This window comes from Mesoplodon densirostris, chromosome 7, assembly GCF_025265405.1.
Source record: "Mesoplodon densirostris isolate mMesDen1 chromosome 7, mMesDen1 primary haplotype, whole genome shotgun sequence".
Classification (NCBI taxonomy): Eukaryota; Metazoa; Chordata; class Mammalia; order Artiodactyla; family Ziphiidae; genus Mesoplodon; species Mesoplodon densirostris.
Genome location: NC_082667.1, coordinates 62641541 through 62661952, shown reverse-complemented (window position 1 = coordinate 62661952; position 20412 = coordinate 62641541). Strand labels below are relative to the sequence as shown.

Sequence of the window (20412 nt, the reverse complement as noted above, 5' to 3'; positions counted from 1 at the left end):
TGTTCCCTTACATTCATCTTCTGCAGTCAAATTAGCACATCATGTGAATTTTATCAATCTGCAGACACCTCTCCCTAGTCTGAGATCCAAGACATCCTCATCCTGGATTACTGCAACAGCCTCCTAACTTGCCTTCCTCCCCACTGCAGCCATGGTGATAGGAATCTGCTGTCTTACTTCTCTGCTTGATCTCCAGTGGCTCTTCTCTTCCTGTAGGGAAAGAGTCCAGATTCCTTACCATGACTCCCCTCGGTGAGTAGGCACCTGCTCGTTGCTCCAACTTCTTCCTTTGCCTCTAATTTTATGCTCCGGAGGCTTGGAAGGCCTTATTTTGACTGTTTCCCTATGCAGGTCTCTCCCTAACACCTTCTGTTCACCTACCACCCAGAAAACCCTCCCCTTTTTACCTACCTGCCTTGTACACAAACTTTTGGCGTCTCCTGGGTGAATGCTCTGACCATCTCCACACCTAAGTTCATTACTTTGTGACCCTAGGTGCCACTATGGTATTCCCATAACGCACTGGATTTACCACATTGCATTACAATTCCCTGCAGTGGGTTAATTCCCGAACATCCACCCCAGGTTAGTCTAAGGCAGTCCTGCTACTTCCATCCCCTAGCTATTGATGGATTCAGGGATGGACAGGCCTTAGATAACTTGAGGCAATGAGATTCCAGGCTCTACTCTGCTAGATAAGAGTAAGATTGCTTGTTATTCTGATAAACACAGGGAACTGGCTCTAGGCTGAAGATGACAGAGTGGCAGGTCAGAACAACTAAAAGATACTATATAGTAAGAATCTTTAGTGACTACTCCCATTTGTGCCTGAGTTTTCTGTTAATTGCTACTGAAGGTAATCTGGTAAATGATTTTGTACTGTTGAATCTTTAGTGTTGCCCCAAATTTTTTTTACTATGACCCACAGATCAAAAAACACATCAGAACACGAAATTGACATGTATATATATAATTGAAACAAAAGCATCACAAAACTTTATTTATTTGTACAAATATCGTGCACCGATATTGTCTACTCTTTTCTAGTTTACTCTTAAAATGATGGTCCCATTTCCCTAAGTTGATTCTACAACTCACTAATGTTTTACAACCTTCTCTGAGAAACACTGATCTAAACCAGCGTTACAGTGATTCACCGTTACCTTTCCTGGATAATATCCAGGCCTCTATCATGGCACAAAGGCCATCTATGGCCTGGTCTCAGTCACCTCTCAGGCTCGTCTCCTACCATTACCTGCTACCACCCGTCACAGGAAATTAACTTGTTATTCTCTGAATATATCATACCTTTTTTCATGCTGCTGCCTCTACTATTGTGCTTGCCCTGTTTCAAATTACCTCCTACACGTCGTTCAAATCTCTACTCAAAGTCACTGCTTTGAGGCCTTCTCCAAACTCCACATCATCCTCCAGATGGGGCTAGGTCCATTCCTGGGTGCAGTAATAGCCCTTGGGTCATATGTCTGTCAAAGCATTCATTACACTCTACTACAGTTGCCTGTCTGCTTGACTGACTCCTTCACTCAACTGAGCTCCCAAAGCCAGGAACTGGGACTCATTCTTCTGGGTAACTCTATACCTACCACTGGACCTGATTCAATATATGTTTATTAAATTAGGAGGAGTAAGCTACATGTTGTCTATGACATAGTCAACTCCCTGGCTTAGCTGTATAAAACCAAAAACATGGTACTGTGTGCAGGGACAGTGCTAAGCTACCCTGCTGAGTATACCAAGGCTGAAGAAATGGGCTCCTTCCTCTCCAGGGATTTCAGTGTTCATAATGACAGTCAAGAATGTAAGCATGTGTCTAATTCATTTCCCACACATTTCATATTTCAATTTCCTGAAATATTTCTAACCTACCTACAGACAGAAAATACCTATACATTTTCCAAGACATAGCCAAAAGCCGATCTGATGCCTCTTCTGAGAAGTATTCACTGAATTCTGCAAGCTAAGTTAGGGACTTTTCCAGTGGTCCAGTTTCACACATACATCCTTCATTGTAGCAATGGCACAATTACATTGTTCAGCACCCATAACTAGCTGATTTATTCCTAGAGGGTAGGGGACATACCTAATCAACTCTTGGGCTACCCAGTAGAGAACATGGAACAAAACAGGCGTCTATAAATGTCTGTTGTACTAAGTTCTTCAGCCTAGCTCTGCATTTTAGGTTTACTAACTCCTCCCTTCCCCAGTTTCCTCTTACTTCATCTGAAAATGAACTTCCTGCAACACTGATTCCCCATTGTTCACTACTGGGTAACGTCTGTACCCTTAAGGTTTTCCTCTCCGTGCCCTTAAATGTGGGGGCATATTGTAGCTCTCTGACTCAGGGACATGAATTCGGTAGTTAAATTTGAGATGCCCCAATGATAAAAATGATCTGTGTGCTTATATTTTGAGGAAAGGAGTTTCAACTTTTTCTGATACTTTGCATTCTGTTCCACAGTATATCTGTTTAATATAAAAGTAATGTTTTTAGTTCTTACAAGTTAAATATTGTACATTGCACACATACATACGCACACAATTCTATCAAAATTGATGCTCTAAGCTCTAAGAAGATGAGCCTTGTTTACACTGTGTCTTCACATATGCCTTGGCACACCAACTGTGTAGCCCAGCATGGGAAGCACAGCATTAAAGTTTTACTGCTATTCACTTCAAGGAGATGAAAATGCAAAAGCTGTACCTAGAGATGTCACTGAAAACTCAATACCATTGTTCTGACTTAATTTCTAACTTCTTTTCCTTAAAATGGTCTCAGAAGCTTTCCTACAGTTATCTTTTCCTTTTATCCCAAAAGGAACAAAAGAAAGGAAAAATAGTTCAGTTTTGTATGTGCTGAGTTTGAGATGCCTGGGAGCATGTGGAGATTAGGAAAGAGTTCTTCGCCGGGAAAAGAGATTTGGGAGTTCTTGGCAATTAAAGCTAAGGAAATGGATGGGATGACTCAGAGTGTATATGTAGAGGGAAAGGAGACTGAGGTCGGACATTAGAGGACAGACAGGATGCAGAATCTGTGAAGGAGACTGAGAAATTGCCTTACAGAGAGGAAAGAGAACCTGCAAAATTCATCACAGTACCCAGTACAGTGTCTTCCTTGTACATAAGAGACACTCAAAAATAATTATAAAATGAATTTAGCAAGCATAGTCCTTTTTCATTCAAAGCACTGTGCTAGTATAGAGAATACAGGGATGACTCCTTCTGGGCCCATCAGGCCAGTTGGAGAGACAGATCGTGAATAAGTATAACATAATAAGACAGGTAGCTAAGAAAGTGGTGTGCACAAGGCATACTGGAGTACCAAAAAAGGAGGAGGTCAATAAGGAACTTTTCAGAGGAAACAATGCTAGGGCTGCATCTTGAAGAATGAACAGGCATTCATCAAGCTTTGGGTAGAGAGGTCCTCTGGGAGGGCATTCCAGGCAGCAAGATCTGCAGGTAGAAGTGCACTGAATTATGAAACAGAATGGAGTGGTTAAGAAATTCCAAGTAAGTAATTTGGTACAGCTGGGATTTAGTTTTGAGGAAGAAGTGGAGGAAATGAAGCAGGAAAGCCAGGCAAGATCAGGTTACAAAGGACCCTGTAAGACATGATAAAGTGCTTGGATTTTATCCTGAAGACCAGGGGAAGCCACTGAAGGATTTTTAAATGGAGAGAAAAGGGATCAGATTTACAATTCAGAAATATCATTCTTCCATCAGACCGGAAGATGGGTTAGGGGCCAAGACTAGAAGCAAGGAAACTGAATAGGAGGCTAGTTAAGGAATCCAAGGGGAGTTGAGGGAAGGCTAGACTAGGCCAGAAGCAGGGGGGAAGGAGAGAAGCCAACAGATCAAACAGATAATACAGGAGATAGAATAGACTAGACATTGCGTGTGACTACATGATAGAGGAAGGTAGAGGAAGAAGTTAAGAGTCAAGCACAATACCAAGTTTCTACTTGGGCAGTTGGGTGAAGTAATTCCATTCACAGAGAGTGAGGATAGCAGAGGAGAAGCAGATCCGAGATTCTGTGATGAGCTTTGTTGTAAACATATTCATGTTACAGAGTTGTCTTGTGAACAGTTGTTCTGGAGCTCAAAGGATATAGGTAAGCCAGCAATACAGATGTGCTATTCACACATAGGAGGAAATTGAAGCAATTGGACTAGATGAGATTTCCCAGACAAAAAATATAGAGTAAAAGTAAAAGAAAAAGGATAGAGCCAACATTCAAAGGCCAGACAGAAAAAAAGAGAAGCCCTCGGAGGAGGGTGAAAAGAAGGACTACAGCTAGAACACTGGTGTCTCAAAATCCAAGGGAGGTGGGGTCAAAAACATCTCCCTCAGATTCTGAGGTCCTAAGGACAGACACTAGATGATTTTTGTATTCTTAGAACCTAATGTTGGCCAGGCTCCAGAATAGTGATTTAATGAGTATCTTTGGCCATTGGACTTACAGATTAGGATGTTCACTGTTGACCTCTAATGGAGCAGTCTCTTGAGAGGGGCAAAAGCAGAAACCATAAAGACAACTGGAGAAGTTTGGTGACAATGAAAAGAGAAGATACGGCAGCAACTTGAGAGGAAAGGAGATTTAAAAAGTGAATTTTGAAGATTAATGTATTTATTTTTTGCTATGGTCTGAATGTTTATGTCCCCCCCCCACCCAGATTCATATGTTGAAATCCTAATGCCCAATTTGATGGTATTGGGAGGTGGGGCCTTTGGAAGGTGCTTAGGTCATGAGGGTGGAAGCCTCACAAATGGGAATATTGTTCTTATAAAGGAGACCCCACAGAGATCTCTTGCTCCCTCCACCATGAGAGGGCACAGTGAGAAGGTGCTGGCTGTGAACCTGCACGAGGGTCCTCACCAGAACTCAGCCATGCTAGTACCTCGATGTTGAACTTCCCGTCCTCCAGAACTATGAGAAATAAATTTCTAATGTTTATAAATTACCCAGTCTGCAGTATTTTGTAATAACAGCCCAAATAGACTAAGGCAATTTTATAATGAGTACTTTTTCCAGGCCTTAGTTATGGAGATAGGCACTTAAGTGTTTATATAGCTTTGAGGGAAAAGTCCAAAATCTTGTGTTGAGGGCAAAGGGGATGGAAGAGAGCTTTCTTGTTTGCCACTGTGGCTTCCATGGCTCCTCCACCTTTATGTAAAGCCTCTTTTCTTTGGGGACTTGAGACCTTGGTTGACCACCTCCTCCTGATGTTCTTGGCCTTAGCTGCTACAGGATGCCTAAAGCACCTGCTGGCCCAACGTACAGGAAGTCACTTGGCAAGCTTGCAGTTTGAACGTGTCTGCCTTTGAGGAGAAAACATACACAGTGTATAGCCCAGAGCTAGTCACAAAATGAATCGTTAAATTCCATCAGTCTCAGACCTAACAGGACGGGCTAGAGCAGACAGACAAAATATCAGGAATTCCGAACATGACTGAGAAGTCAACATGGAGCTAGCAGAGATAAAAGCAAGTACAGGAAAAGTCAAAACTCAGAAGGGGTTTTGTAACACTAAGAACCCTACCCCACATCTGTCTTTTTTATAACAGACTGGGCCAATCATGCCAGGCTGACTGGGGGTGAAGGTGGGGGAAGACAGCTTCTGATCACTCACACATTCATTCAAGTCTTAGGCCCAGGGCTTCCCTGGTGGCGCAGTGGTTGAGAGTCCGCCTGCCGATGCAGGGGACACGGGTTCGTGCCCCGGTCCGGGAAGATCCCACATGCCGCAGAGCGGCTGGGCCTGTGAGCCATGGCCACTGAGCCTGCATGTCTGGAGGCTGTGCTCTGCAACGGGAGAGGCCACAGCAGTGAGAGGCCCACGTACCGCAAAAAAAAAAAAAAAAAAGTATTAGGCCCAGAGTCTTACTCACCATCCCAACCTTGGATGCCCCATTCAACACTGCCTCTGGGCCTTCCCTGCTGGCGCAGTGGTTAAGAATCAACCTGCCAATGCAGGGGACACAGGTTCGATCCCTGGTCTGGGAAGATCCCACGTGCCGCGGAGCAACTAAGCCCATGTGCCACAACCACTGGGCCCACACGCCACAACTACTGAAGCCTACGCATTCTAGGGCCTGCGTGCTGCAACTACTGAGCCTATGTGCTGCAACTACTGAAGCCTGTGTGCCTAGAGCCCGTGCTCCACAACAAGAGAAGCCACCACAATAAGAAGCCCATGCACTACAACGAAGAGTAGCCCCCACTCACCACAACTAGGGAAAGCCCGTGCTCAGCAACGAAGACCCAATGCAGCCAATAAATAAATAAATAAATAATTTAAAAAAATTTTTATGAAAAAAAAGACTCTCGCCCCATAGTTCTTTATTGTTCTCTCCTACTGAAGCCCAGCAATCCAGCCCGCTCTGTTTACCAGGCCTTTGACCCTTTCATGACCAGATCTACTTTAGCCCTGAAGCTTTATGCTCCAGAATCTCACTCTCTAAACCCAGCTTCTTGCCTCTGGATCTCCCTTTGCACACATATCAAAATTTCAAACTCTAGAAACTCTAGTCCTCTGAACTCTTTTCTCCCTGTATACACCAGGCCTTTCTTCCTTTTCAACCCAGCCTGGATATCATGATCCAACTTCATCTGTTCTCATGGCAGCCCCTACTCAACCCCATGTCTTTCTCTCCCACCCACTTATTAATTACCAGATTTCTCTACTCCTGTGCCCTCATCACTAAGAGCTCCTAGGAACAAACAATATCACACAACCACTGGCACTGGGATCAACAGAACCAGGCCCTGAACACAATAAGCCTGGATTGCTCAATCCTACCATCTCTTTGACCCCTGCAAACTCTCTAGACTTTTCTTAAACTCTTTGTATCATCTTCATCTCTTAGTATAAGCACTTAACTTCACCTCCTACTTCCCAGAAAAAAAAAAGGAGGCTGTAGGCATGGTCTTCTCAATTCCCTACCCTCCTGATCTTTATCTATATCTAGGAACTAGGCAATAAGTTGAAAATCTATTCACTGAAGACAGTTCACCCAATGACCATGCTCCCAAAAGCTCAATTCATCAAATTTTCCAAAGTTCTCAAGTTTAAAAATTGTTGGTTTTGAGCACCAAAATCTATTTGGTAGAGTTATCAATTCACCAAAAATTTGTTTCTATCAATAATGTATAAAATTTATAGAAATTGTGTTGTGTGGAAAGATTTAATAACCTTATAGATTTACTCTTTTTTCTTTTGCTTTTTTTTTTTTAGTTTTAGTTTTCAATTAATTTCAGCTTGATTTAGTTTAGTTTTAGTTTAACCAGAGTCTTCTCATTAGGTCTGTTGTATAACCAGATTTCAATCAAACTCTGTTGAATGTCACTTTTGTGTGTGATACTCATATCAGAAACTTAGGATTCAGATGCCTAAAATGAATATATAATACTCATTTGACCAAGCTGATAAAAAAAATCTCGGAATTAAACAAAGTTACAAACAGCACTAACTCATTCTGTGAAGCCATTATTACCGTGATACTAAAACCAGAAAAAGACATTGCAAGAGAAGATCAATATCCCTTATGAATATAGGTGCAAAATTTGCCAACAGAATACTAGCAAACTGTATCCAACAACACACACAAAAAATTATACACTAGGACCAAGTGAGCTTTACACCAGAAATACAAGGTTGGTTACCATTCTGAAATCAATCAGTATACAAAAATCAATTATATTTCTACACACTAGCAAGGAATGATCCAAAAAATAAATTAAGAAAACAATTCCATTTACAATAGCATCAAAAAGAATAAAATGTTTAGGAATAAATTTAACAAAAGAAGTACAAGACTCACACACTGAAAACTACAAAAGATTATTGAGAGAAAATGTAAAATGCCTAAATAATGTAAAGATAACACATGTTCATGGATTTGAAGACTTAATATTGTTAAGGTGCAGATACTCCCCAAATTGACTTAGAGATTCAACACCATCCCTATCAAAGTCATGCTGCTTTTTTTTTTTGCAGAAATACTAAAATTCATACAGAAATTCAAGAGACTCAGAATAGCCACACAAAATAATCCTGAAAAAGAACAAAGTGGGAAGACTCATACTTCCTCATTTTAAAACTTATACAAAGTAATCAAGACTGTGTGGTACTGGCATAAGGACAGACGAGTAGATCAAGGAAACAGAATTGAGAGGTCAGAAATAAACCCTTAGATTTATAGTCATTTTTTTCTTAACAAGGATGACAAGAAAATCAAATAAGGAAAGACACGTCTTTTTAACAAATAATGATAGAGCCAGCTATCCACATGTAAAAAATTAAGGTTGGACCGCTACCTCACACCACATACAAAAATTAATTCAAATGGATCATAGACCTAAATGTAAGAGCTAAAACTATAAAACTGTTTTAAAAAATAGCAGTAAATCTTGTCCTTGGATTAGATGATGATTTCTTAGATAGAATGCCAAAAACACAAGCAACAAAAGGAAAATGAGAGGGAGAAGGGGCAACATAGGGGTGGGGAAGAAAAGGGTTATTTAATGTGATTATATGAAATCATGTGTGTGAAACTTGAAAATTTAAAGTGCTACAGAATTTAAAGAATCATTCAATTTAAAAAAGTTTTTTAAAAAAGGAAAATAAGATAATTATTTAAGGAACAGAATATCCAAGAACTGTGGGACAATAACAAGAACTGTGGGAACAATAACAAAATGTATGGAATGGGAATACCAGAGGAGAAGAGAGAAACAGAAGAAACATTTGAAGTAATAATCACTGAGAATTTTCTGAAATTAATGACAGACACCAAACCACAGATCCAGAAAGCTCAGAAGACATCAAAATAGACACTGAAAAAAATCTACACCTAGGTGTACAAAACTGCAGAATATTAAAACTACAGAAAATATTCAAACCACAGAAAATCAAAGACATAGAAAATCTTGAAAGAAGCCAGAGAAGAAGTTATACAATGGCCAATAAGCATACAAAGAGAGACTGAACATCATTAGTCATTAGAGAAATGCAAATCAAAACCACAATGAGATACCACTTCATACCCGCTAAGATGATTATAATAAAAAAGATAAACAATAACAAGTGTTGGCAAGGATGTAGAGAAATTGGAACCCTCATACACTCCTGGTAGAAAGGTAAAATGGTGAAGTTGCTGTAGGAAAGTTTGGCCACATTTCCTCAAATATTTCCTCAAAATGGTGACCATAGTTTATAATACATAGTTACAACGTGTATCATACCAGCAATTCCACTCGTAGGTATATACCCAAGGATATTGAAAAAGTATGTCTACACAAAAACTTGTATGCAAATGTTCACAGCAGCATTATTCATAATAGCCAAAAAGGGCAAAAAATCTAAATGTCCATCAACTGATGAATGAATAAACAATGTGATATATCCATAGAATGGAATATTCCGCCATAAAAAAGAATGAAAGGGCCTCCCTGGTGGCGCAGTGGTTGAGAGTCCACCTGCCGATGCAGGGGACACGGGTTCGTGCCCCGATCCCGGAGGATCCCACATGCCGCGGAGCGGCTGGGCCCGCGAGCCATGGCCGCGGGGCCTGTGTGTCCGGAGCCTGTGCTCCGCAACGGGAGAGGCCACAGCAGTGAGAGGCCCGCGTACAGCAAAAAAAAAAAAAAAAAAAAAAAAAAAAAAAAAAAAAAAGAATGAAATACCAATGTATTCTACAACATAGATGAACTTCAAAAATTGGATAAGTGAAAGAAGCCAGACACAAAAGGCTACCTATTGTATGATTCCATTTATATGAAATACCCAAAATAAGCAAATCCACAGAAACAGAAAACAGATTATTAGTTGCCAGGGGCTGAAGGGAGAAGGAAATGGGGAGTAACTGCTAGTGAGTTATGGGGTTTCTTTTGGAACAATGAAAACATTCTGGAATTTGGTTGTGGTTGATGGATATACACCTGTGAATATACTAAAAACCACTGTGAACTATACAGTTTAAAAGGATGAACTTTATGGTATATAAATTGTATCTCAATACAACTGTTACTTAAACAAATAAAAAATAAAATCAAAGTAAAAACTTTATTTAGAAGTAGTAGCAACTACATAATCAAGGATAAGAATAAGCAGAGATATTCCTAAAGTACAGTCATCCTATTGTGACATGAATGGGACTGGCAGAAATTCTACAAATGTTTCTTCGATGTCACTATGGCAGGAGGCCCATTCATCAATGGTCATCATAAGATCTTAGAACAATTATCTTGAACTAATGAACTTATATAATTAATTTTATCACTTACTGTAGTAACTATTAATTCCATTTACCAACCAGTATGGAAGTACAATATGGCCATATTTCAGCCCATGTCTATATACCAATTAAAATTATAAGTGCACAAAAAAGTGTTTTTAAAAAGGAAATTATTAGATTGAAAATGTTTTGAAAGAGAGAACCCCCCTGCCACAAGATTGTTTATATTTGACATTTGAGTCATTGCACAACACTTGTAGAACAAAATACACAAGAACTTCTCATTCTCAAAATTTAGATTCAAAGTAAGGAAAATTTTAGATTACACTGAACTTTGGCCAGCCATGGCAAAATGACTTCAGTGAAACAGCAAATAAATTAAAACTAAAACTGAGCTAAACTACACTTCAAATGAGTCAACTGATAATTTGTAGAAATGTTCAAAAGTAGTTAAAATCCATACAACCATGCAATTGTTGTAAACTTTACACATAATTAAAAGAAACAAAATTTTGGTAAATTGAGAAAATTGGTGAATTTCAGCAAATGGATCATTCTGTGAACTGAAATTCAGAGAACTGGCTCTCCTTACTTCATATCCCAGAGGATAGGAGTCCTTCCTCTTTGCCACATTTAATCCCTCCACCTGTGTTCTAGATTCCATCTGGTTCTACCTTCTCTGGCTCCTGCCCTGTGGGAGAGAATCGAGAGTCTCCTTTTTTCTTTCCGAGAGTCTCTGCAGGGAATTGAAATCCTTCAGAGCCTGGAAAACATACTTGGTCTTGGAAGATCCCAACTCAAACTGTGCTGGACTCTGGCCATTTTTTTTTGTTTTGTTTGTTTTGTTTTGCGGTACGCGGGCCTCTCACTGTTGTGGCCTCTCCCGTTGCAGAGCACAGGCTCCGGACGCGCAGGCTCAGCGGCCGTGGCTCACGGGCCCAGCCGCTCCACGGCATGTGGGATCCTCCTGGACCGGGGCACGAACCCGTGTCCCCTGCATCGGCAGGCGGACTCTCAACCACTGCGCCACCAGGGAAGCCCTGGCCATTTTTTTAATACTCCTGCTCACTTTCTCCAGGGCTGGGCTCTACTGAAGAGTGCTAATGACTGTGGTCTCTCATGAGCATTTGAACGGGGGCTCAGTCTCAGAGCAGTCTGCAACCAAGCAATGATGCTGCCTGGTGCCTCCTCCCGCACTAAGAAGGAACAATTGGATAACAGAGCCCGTGAGAATTGTTAGCCTCCCATCCCATCATTCAGGATCATCATTTACAAGGCAGGCCTTTTGGGTCATCTTTCCTTTTCCATTCGATCTTCCCCACATTCATCTGTCCTTCCTTGCCCCTGATTAATTTGTCCTTCCACTGCTTCCCAGAGTTTAGCCCTTTCCATTGTGGACTCTCCTCCCAATCTTTCCTGTTCTGAAACCCCTAAGTTCTCAGCCCCATTATACACCCCTGAGTCTCCACTTCCTCTAAGAGAGTTGGCTTTGTTTAAGTACATCATTTCTTCACATTCTTCCACAAGTCTAGGGAGGAGAGAGAAGTTGTCTCCACTCTTGGGGCTCCCTAAGGCCCAAACACACATAAGTACTTTTCCACACCTCCCCCCAGCCTTTGAGAGTCATACCATCTTGTTATTCAAGCCTCTACCCTCCTCAGTGTTGTCATGAAATGACCTTTCTTTTTCATCAAAGACTAGTATAGCTGTGCCTGTACCCTTTGTTCTCTCACCAGCATCCTCAACTCCATGGTCCTTTAAGCCTGTAAGGCCACCAGCCATCATTCCTCTTAACAGTATCTCCATTCCTTTAACACTTTCCTCAAAATCACTAACATACTGCCTCCCTCAAGCCCCATTTTTCACAGACTCCAACTCCTCTCCAGAGAGAACGGGATCACCAGGTATGATGGCCTCAAAATCCCACCCTGTCCATCCTCATTCTGCACTGCCATCATACGCTCATGCATGCACTTATCTGCATCCTCACCCATCTTCCCTTTCAGTCTTGAAGGAGGAGGTACCTCTCTAGGTTAAAAACCAATTGCTTCCTGTAGCCATGGTTAATTCCTCAGACCCTCCTCTCTCCTCTGGGACCTTGCTCCACTAGCCATTGCCTGTCCATCAGCTCTTTACCTGCGGTGTTAAATGAGGTCCCACTGCTTACTTCCCAGCAACTGTTCCTCAATCCTTCCCTTCCCCACTCCTCCTCTCCACCTCCTGTTACCTATCCTTTCTCTCTTTCCTTGCTGCACTCACTGAGTAGTAGTTCTTCATCCTCCTGTCTCACTAGCATCCTTTCTTTATTCTGGAAAGAAGATTTATATTCTTTCTTATATTCAGCATAAATGAATATTATTTATTCATTTGTCCATCAACGGACACTTAGGTTGTTTCCATGTCTTGGCTTTTGTGAATAATGCTGCAATGGACATGAGGTGCAGATATCTCTTTGAGATAGTGATTTCATTTCCTTTGGATATACCCAGAAGCAGAATTGCTGGATCATATGGTAGTTCTATTTTCAAATTTCTTGAGGAACCTCCATAATGTTTGCCATAGTGGCTGTACCAGTTTACATCGCCACCAGCGGTGTCCAAGGGTTCACTGTTTCTCCACATCCTTGCCAGCATTTTCGATGTCTTTTTTTTTTGATAACAGCAATCCTAATAGGTATAAGGTGATATCTCATTGTGGTTTGATTTGCATTTTCATGATGATTAGTGATGTTGAACAACTTTTCACGTGCCTATTGGACATTTGTATATTTTTTTGGAAAAAGATCTATTAAGATCCCTTGCCTATTTTTAAATTGGGTTATTTGGTTTTTTGCTCTTGAGTTGTATGAGTTCCTTGTATATTTTGGATATTAACCTCTTAGCTGATACGTAGTTTGCAAATATTTTCTCCCCTTCCATAGGTTGCCTTTTCATTTTGTTGACAGTATCCTTTGATATGCAGAAGATTCTCAGTTTGATGTGGCCCCACTTGTTAATTTTTGCTTTTGTTCCCTTTGCTTTTAGTGTCAAATCCAAAAAAGTAATTGGCAAGACCAATGTCAAGCAGCTTACCCCCTATGTTGAAGTTCTCCTAGGAGTTTTATCGTTCCAGGTCCTAATGTTCAAATCTAATCCACTTTGAGTTGATTTTTGAGTATGGTGTCAGATAAGGGTCTGGTTTCATTCTTTCACCCATGGATATCCAGTTTTCCCAGCACCATTTATTAAAGACACTATCCTCTCCCCATTGTGTATTCTTGGCACCTTTGTTGAAAATTAATTGACCACAGGGACTTGGTGGTCCAGTGGCTAAGGCTCTGCGCTCCCAATGCAGGGGGCCTGGGTTCTATCCCTGGTCAGGGAACTAGATCCCACATGCCGCAACTAAGAGTTCGCATGTCACAACTAAAAAAAAATTAAAAAAAAAAAAGATCCCGCATGCTGCAACGAAGATCCCACAAGATCCTGCACGTGGCAACGAAGATGCCCTGTGCCACAACTAAGACCTGATGCAGCCAAACAAATAAATAAATATATATATATTTTTTAAATATTGAAAAACATTGACCACATATGCATGGGTTTATTTCTGGGTTCTCTATTCTGTTCCATTGATCTATGTGTCTGCTTTTATGCAGATATCATACTGTTTTGATTACTATAGCTGTGTAATACAGTTTGAAATCAGGAAGTGTGATGCCTCCAGCTTTTTTCTTCTTCCTCTCCTGTCTTTGAATCATTAAGATCATCAGCCACTTTTTTCTTCTTCCTCTCCTGTCTTTGAATCATTAAGATCATCAGCCACATCCTAATTTCAAAGTCTAATGGAGACTTATCAGACCTCATATTACTGTGGTATTTTTACTCTGTTGACGACTCTCATTCTAGCAGCTGTTTCCTTCCTTGGCTTCTATGATAACACATTGGACACTACTCTCTTGTTCAATTCTTACCTCATTGGCTGCTCTTCCCAATCCCCTTCATGGCTCTTCTTTTGTTATCCACCCTTAATGCTGCCCAGGCCCTCCTTTCACTACATATTCTCTGGAGGTGACAACATCCATTCTCATGGTTCCACTTAACCACGATAGACTGACAGACTGATGTCTCCAAAATATCTATCCTCAGCTCACCTGAGTTCCAAATTTTATACTCAACCACATCCTAGACATCTTCATTTGGATATCTCACATACATATTAAAGTCATCATGTACAAAACCAAATTCATTATGGTATGTCTCTCCTCTCAAACCTGCTCATCCTTTTCTTCCCAAACATCATGAGTAACATCACTAATGTACGGCCCAGGAAGACGGAAGTCATCTTGTACTACACTCCTCCTGCACCACCACTCCTCACATCTAGTCAGCCACCAAAAATTGTAGTCTCTGTAACCTCTCTTATATCTTACTCCTCTTTTCTAATCCTACGACCACTAGCTTAGTTTAGATCCTCATTACAAGCTGGGCAATTGAAACTGACTCTTGTCTATTTTCCTTTGATCCTTAGTATTGAAGCCAAAATGATGCTGATGTCACATAACCTGACCATTTCCCTTATTAAATAAACCTTACAATGGCTCCTCAGAGCCTGGACTATATGCATTATAGGTAATATCCTCCATGATTTGGCCCCATTTACCTTTCTTGTTTTCTCCTTTCGCACCAGCCCCATATGACTTACACTCCAGCCAAGTCAATGTACTCAGGAACCACCAACACTTACCACCTGTACACCAGCCTCCACGGCCAAAGGCTATTTTCTTTCATGCTCTTGTGGTTTGAACATGGTGCTGTTTACTCTGCCTGAAAGTCCTTTCCCCAACTTCTCCCTCTGCTATGATTCTACTCATCTTTGAAGATCCAGTTCCAGCATCATCTTTGTGACACCATTTGCTGACATCCCAGCCCTGGGCTAGATGAAGATTCCTCTCTATGCCCACCCATGCTTTCCTCTATCATTATACTACCCAGTGCCAATGTGCAGATCTGTCTTCACAGCTTACTGTGAGCTCCTTAGTCATATCCTAACTATGTATCTTGAGTATAAAGCTGGCCACTTACATGTGTCTTCAGTAAATAGAAGGAAGTAAGAAAATTTAGGTTCTCCTATTTGAAAAACTCTCTGGCCCCCTAAAACACCTGTCCCCTCCCCCTGCTATAGATCTCTCTCCTTTCCTGTAGTCAAGCCTCCTTAAAGAACAGGCTCTACTCCACGTCTTCAGTCCCCCCCTCCACCCTACCCAACTCCTTTACTGAGTGCTGACTAGTTTCCACCCCCACCTCTCCACCCACCCCGTTGTCCCCAAGGTCACCAGTGGTCTCCCTGTGGCCAAATCCAATGGATACGTATCAGTCCTCACCTCCCTGGCCTCCTCTGTATCAGTCAACCCTGACGAACACTCTCTGTCCCATGGCTTCCCTTGGCTTTCCCTTGGCTTCATTGGCACTGCCTCCTCCCCTTCTTCTCCCTCTCTGGCTACTCCTTCTCACTCTCCTTTGAAGGCTGTGCCTCCTCTCCTCAACCTTTAAGTGCTGGAGCTTCTTAGGGTCTGTTCTAGCCTCCTTCTCTTCCTAGTGTACATGCTGTTCCTGAGAAATCTTATTCACTCCCTTAGCTTCATTTACCATTTATCACATTTCCCATATAAGCCAACCCAAACCTAAGGTGATTCCTCATTTTCCCACTGAGAAAATCCCAAAAGCTTTTTGACCAGCCTGAAACTGTATACCTTCAGGGATGAGGATGAAACAACCAAAAGTTTACTTCTGTCAGTTAATGGACTTTATTATACATATATTTAAATTCACATATCATGAAGTATAAATATATATGGAATCTAAGAAAAAAATGTCAAGAAGAACCTAGGGGTAAGACAGGAATAAAGACTCAGACCTACTAGAGCATGGACTTGAGGATATGGGGAAGGGGAAGGGTAAGCTGTGACAAAGTGAGAGAATGCCATGGACATATATACACTACCAAATGTAAAACAGATAGCTAGTGGGAAGCAGCCGCATAGCACAGGGAGATCAGCTCGGTGCTTTGTGACCACTTAGAGGGGTGGGATAGGGAGGGTGGGAGGGAGACGCAAGAGGGAATAGATATGGAAACATATATATATATGTATAACTGATTCACTTTGTTATAAAGCAGAAACTAACACACCATTGTAAAGCAATTATACTCCAATAAAGATGTAAAAAAAAAAGTAAAAAATATTACAAGAATAAAAAAAATTATAAATAATATATTGATTTATAAGTATTGCTTTCTTTCCATTCTCATAATTCCATAAACAAGTTAATGCATACTTTTAACATGAATTCTCCAGAGCAGTGTCTTTCTCATTATTAGGGTCACTTTTTCAGCCATCTTACCTATTTTCCAGAACAGATGATCTTCTCTTCAGTCTAAGTGGAGAATTTCAGAGAGGACACAGCACAATTTGAATCCATTTGTGATGCAGTCATTGGAAACTGTATCCCAAGTCACAGGTCCCCATTTGCATCACTCTAGGGCAGCTGGTGTTTGGCATGCATCCTGCAAGAATATATTCATGACCTCTAAAAATCACTTACTGTTTTGCCTTTTAAAAATAACTTTTTAATTGTTAATTTTTTACTGAAGTATAATATTCATACAGAAAATGGCCTAAGTCATAAGTGTTTGGCTCAATGAATTGTCACAAAGTAAAACATCCATATAACATCACTCAGGTCAAGAAACAGAATATTTCCAGCAGCCTAGAAGCCCCTCCCAAGTACTACAGTATTACTTTTAAAGGCACTTTTTATAAAGCATATTTAGAAACATTCACCACATGCAGTTGTGAGACTATTACCAGGAATAGCTATCAAAGCTGTGACTATTGATTCTGTGGGAAATGACCTATACAGGCATCCAAAATAGCATAGTTGAGGACATTTCAGGTTAATGGGTCATGCCCAAACAGTAAAAATGGTTAGCATTTATGGAGCACTTACTATGTGCCAGGTACAAAGTACTTTATATATATTAAATAATTTAACCCTTAGTCCCACTTTATAGATGAGAAAACTGAGGCAGAGACAGGCTAAGTAACTTTTTAAAAGCCACACAGCTTGTAAATGGCAGGGTCTGGACCCCAAGCCAGGCAGTCTGGCCCCAGAGTCCACAAGCTTAGTCACCATACCATACTGCTCTATCCAGTGGTTTGTTGTTCAAAATAAAGTAAATGAGAGCAAACCCTGTAATATGAGAGACTTTGTAAGGACTCAAATATAAGGTTACTCCCTCTTTCCTTGGGATGATTTTAGAAAAACAAAACAGCAAAAACCTCACCCTATATTCAAGCTTATACAGTATTTGCAGATGACTCCCAAATATTTATGTCCATCCCAGACCACTCTTCTAAGCTGCAGACCTACCTACCCGACAGGCACTTCAAAGTTACCAGCCCAAATCTAAAGTCATCATCTTTCTAAATCAGCCTCCTGCAAGCAACTCCTGCTCCTTTTGTCCAAAACAGTGAATGTCACCACCATCCACCCAGCTGCCCAAGCCAGAAACCTGGATGTTATCAAGGATTCCAGCCTCTTCTTCACTCCTCTATTTCAAAATCACACTCCCTTCTGCTTTAACTGAAAGTGTGTTCTCTCACCCCAGAAGTTCCTGATTTCTTTGTACCATTTGCACGTCTCAAGTCAGAATACCTTTGGACTCACAGCCTATACTCAGTCACAGGAAGGACAGAAGAGGAGGGATCAAAACTCTTCCAGTTCTTTAATACTGTCTGCCTCCATCTGATTTACTTCTTTCCATTTTCTCTGCCAGTTGGCCCCTCAAGCCCCTTCCCACCTCCTTGCCTAGTTTCCATCTCGCTTTCCTTTTCTGAGGAGTATACCCTGAGTGAGACCACCATCCCTAAATCTCCTCGTTCCAATACCCTCCACCTGGAGCCTCAACTTTGGGATGAAAGAGGAAGTGAGGGAAGGAGAACTAATAAAGCGCATGGGTTAAACAGAAGTGACCAGGAGGAGAGAATGGAGAGATTAATATGGAAGAAGAGGATGAGGAAAGAGGGATGACAGAAGGAAACTGGGAGGGAAAGCCATGTGGGGAAGAGACAGGGAGAAAGGGACAGTGAGAAGGGGTTGGGAGAAAAGAGTTGAAGAGAAGAGGTGGGGAGACAGGGAAAGGAGAAGGGCAGGCAAAGAACATGGGGAGAACTGGTGTGGGGAAGAGGCTGAGGAGAAAGGATCGAGAAGGGATGGGGACAAGGGGCTGGAGAGGAAAGGATGGGAGATGGGGCGAGAAGAAGAGGGTAGGGAGAAGGGAGAGGGGAATGGAGAGAAAAGGGTTGGGAGGGAGAATAGGGCAGTGAGGGAGAAGAGGGGACGGTGGAGGAATGGGGGGTAGGAAAGAAGATGGAAGAGCAGGACGAGAAGGAGAAGGGGACGAGGAGAGAGGATGCAGAGAACGGGATGGGAGAAGGGGACAGGGCGCTTGGACCAGGAGAAGGGAAGAGAAAGGGGACGCGGGAACCGCGCAGCGCTGGGGCCGGATCCGGCCGGGGACTGGGGCCGGGAAGTCTAGGGGCGGAGGGAGGACTGGCGGGCGCTGGGTGGGCAGCGGCGCGGAGCGCGGGTGGGGGCGGGGGCGGGGGCTCGCGGGCGGAGGGGCGGGGGCTCGGGTTACCGCGCGGAGGGCGGGGGAGGGGAGGGGAGGGGGCGCGGGGGCGCGGGGGCGCGGGGCCGCGGCGGCGAATCTCGCTTCCTCCTCGGGGCGGCTGTGGAGGAGGCGGCGCCCCGGCGGCGGCGACGGCGGCGGCAGACGGACCGATCGACGGGCGGGTGCTCGCGAACCGACGGCCGGCCGCCCGCCCGGAGCTGCTCGCTGGCCGGGAGACAGCGGTGGCGGACGATGCGCGGCCCCAGGCCCCGCGCTGGCGGGCGCTGCCCAGGGGGCTGACCGCGCCGGACGGCGCCCCAGGACCGGGCAAGGGAGCCCGCGCCGCGCGGAGGTCAGTGCCCACGGCCGCCCGGCCCGTGCGGCCGCACCCGCCGGGCCGCCGGCCTCTCCTGGGCGGCGGTGGCGGCGACGGAGCCGGGGGCTTTGTTCTGAGCCGGAGACAATGGGGGAGGGGGGGGCCTGGGCCTGCGGGACGAGGACGAGCGTGAACGTGAGCGTGGGGGCAGGGCCTGGGGGTCTTTGTGTGCGTGTGTCATCGAGTCGGATGTGTGGCGGCGTGAGTGTGCCGGGGGTGTGGGCAGGGTGTGTGTGTGCTCCTCCGAATGTGAATGTGAGCGCTAGTGCATCGCCTAGTGTGTCAGTGCGTGTCACTGGGGAGTTGTGTGTGTGTGTGTGTTTGGCCGTGTGTACGTGCGTGTCACTCCAAGGGTGTGTGGGTCAGAGTGAGTATGTGTCTGGTGAGCCAGTCCCTGTGAGGGAGTGTGTGTGTGTGTGTGTGTGTGTGTGTGTGTTGCCTGCCTCTGTGGGAGCCATGTGTCAGAATGTGGAGGATGGGTGTATGACAGAGACAAACTGAGACAGAAACAAAGAAACTGAGGGGGGAGAAGTAAAGAGAAACAGAGGAGAGACAGGCGAAGCCCGAACTGGAGGTCTGTCACCCAGACTGGTGTTGAGTTTGTGTCCAGGATGCCTAGATGGGAATCCTGTGCAGGGGACGGAGGGAGGTCACTGCGGGCCTGGTCCCACGTGGAGGGGGTGGGGAAATGGAGGTCTAGAAGTACAATGAGCTCAGTGTGGCGTGGGCCGGGCTCACAGCCATGGGGTCATAGGCCAGAAAAATATTGTTGCTTATGTCAACTCCTCAAATACCCACAGGGGACACAGTTGCAGGCAGCACACATCCACAAGAGATGCCTTCACAGCCATCACACACCCCCCGGAAGCACTGTCAGAGCCAATACACATTTACAGAGGGTGCTCTCAGAACAGCATACACCCACGACAGAAATGGTGCAGCCAACACATTCCCACAGGATCATTGTCAAGGCCACCACAAACCATGGGAGACACCGTTGCTGCCAGCACCTTTCTGGAGACACTGCCACAGCAATATACATCCAATGGTAACCCTGTCACAGCCAACCCATCATCTAGGTTATACTTCATCAGGACTGCCTGTACATAGCAGGTGTCTCAGAGACCTG

General features: G+C 43.4%; 1 protein-coding gene across 1 annotated transcript in view; it reads left to right on the top strand.

The window, feature by feature from the left end:
* The first annotated feature begins 19038 nt into the window (after positions 1-19038).
* DCHS1 (dachsous cadherin-related 1) overlaps positions 19039-20412 on the top strand; it is a 34736-nt gene continuing 33362 nt past the window's right edge. Inside the window, exon 1 of the mRNA XM_060103547.1 lies at positions 19039-19259. The gene's annotated coding sequence lies outside the window, so the exon portion shown is untranslated. The remainder of the gene's footprint in view (positions 19260-20412) is intronic.